The sequence below is a fragment of the Chrysochloris asiatica genome, unplaced genomic scaffold, assembly GCF_000296735.1.
Source record: "Chrysochloris asiatica unplaced genomic scaffold, ChrAsi1.0 scaffold00205, whole genome shotgun sequence".
NCBI lineage: Eukaryota > Metazoa > Chordata > Mammalia > Afrosoricida > Chrysochloridae > Chrysochloris > Chrysochloris asiatica.
In genome coordinates, this window is record NW_006408723.1 from 205,515 (window position 1) to 207,481 (window position 1,967).

At 36.1% G+C, this 1,967-nt stretch overlaps 1 pseudogene; it reads left to right on the plus strand.

Moving 5' to 3' along the window:
- The first annotated feature begins 896 nt into the window (after nt 1-896).
- LOC102816420 lies at nt 897-1,613 on the plus strand (annotated as a pseudogene).
- Nucleotides 1,614-1,967: the final 354 nt, after the last annotated feature.

The following is a 1,967-nucleotide window of genomic DNA, read 5'->3' on the forward strand; positions in this document are numbered from 1 at the left end:
GTCTACAAAAATTAAAACTTGTCAAAAATGAAATGGAATTCATAAAGATCAATATCCAAGGCCTTAGTGAGTTGAAATGGACTGGAATTGGTCATGTTGAATGTTTACTTGCCAGCAATGACAAATTCAAGACAAATGACAAAATATACATTATCAAAATGAACATTTTAAGATCTATCTTGAAGTACAATATTTGTGATAGGATAATATCCATACATCCAACCACTAAAGCCAATGATGGTAAAACTCAGAAATTATACCAACGCTTCACTTTGAAATTGATCAAAAATCAAAATGTATTGATAATTACCAGTGATTGGAATGTTAAGGTTAGAAGCAAAGAGGGTGGATCAGTAACTGAAAAATATAGTCTTGATAACAGAAATAATAAAAATAATGGAGTTCTCATGATATAGTTTTGCAAGACCAATGACTTATTCATTATAAATACCTTTATGAACAACAAAAAAAGGCAATTGTACACATGGGCCTCACCTCATGGAATATACAAGAATCAAATTTCCTACATATGTGGGAAGTGACTATCACTATCATCGGTCAAAACAATGCAAGGGGCTGTGGAAGACCAACAATTAATTGTGGAAGTCCAGGCTGAAGTTGAAGAAAAAATTTTTAAATCCAGCAAAACCAAAATATGACTGTAAACATATCCCACTTGAATTTAGAGACCATCTCAAGAATAGATTTGATGTGTTAGACACTAATGATCAAAGACCATAAGAATTGTAGGCTGACATCAAGCACATCATACAGGAAAAAGGAAAAAAAAAAACATTTAAAAGACAACAAAGAAAGAATAAAACAAAATGAAAGTCAGAAGAGACCCAAAACTTGCTCTTTTTTGGGGTGCTGCAGAGGCCATCAGCTACTTCACCATGAAGCTGAACATCTCTTTCCCAGCCACTGGCTACCAGAAACTCATTGAAGTGGACAATGAGTGCAAGCCTCATACCTTTTATTTGAAATGAATGGCCACAGAAGTTACTTCTGACTCGTTGGGTGGCAAGTGGAAGGGTAATGTTGTCCACATCAGTGGTGGGAACAACAAGCAAGGTTTTCCCATGACCCATGGCCATGTCCACCTGCTTCTGACTAAAGGACATTCCTGTTACAGACCAAGGAGGACTGGAGAACAAAAGTGCAGATCTGTCAGAGGTTGCATTGTGGATGCCAATCTGAGTGTAATCAACTTGGTTATTGTTAAAAAGGAGAGAAAGATATCTGTGTCTCATCACTTGGGGCCCAAAAGAGCTAGCAGGATCTGCAAATTTTTCAGACTCGCTAAAGAAGATGATGTCTGCCAGTACATTGTGAGAAAGCCACTGAACAAAGAAGGCAGGAAACCCAGAACCAACACACCCAAGATTTAGGTTTTGTTACTCCACATGTCCTGCAACACAAATATTGGTGTATTGCTCTGAAGAAACAATACACTAAGAAAAACTAAGGTGGAGAACGCAAAATATGCCAAGATTTTGGTCAAGAGGATGATGGAGGCCAAAGAAAAATATCAGGAACAGATTGCCAAGAGACAGAGGCTGTCCTCTCTGAGAGCTTCTACTTCTAAGTAATTCCAGTCAAAAATAAAATAAATTTCTAAGAGTGACACATAAATCTACTTATATTTTTTGTAAAAAAAAAAAAAAAGAAAGAAAGAAAGAATTCTCAAGCTGAAAGAACTGAAGAAAAAAATTAGGGCTCAATTTGCAATAGTGAAGGAGTCTATGGACAAAATATTTAATGACGAAGAAAGCATCAAAAGAAGATGAAAATTACAGACAGAGTCATAGAACCAAAAAGAAAGGGTCAATGTTGAATCATTTCAAGAGGTAGCATATGATTAAGCATCGATGGTACTGATGGTCCAAGCTGCACCAAACGAATTGGTGAAAAACAAGGCTCCAGGAATTTGCAGAAAACAAATTTAAATCTTTCAACAAACATAC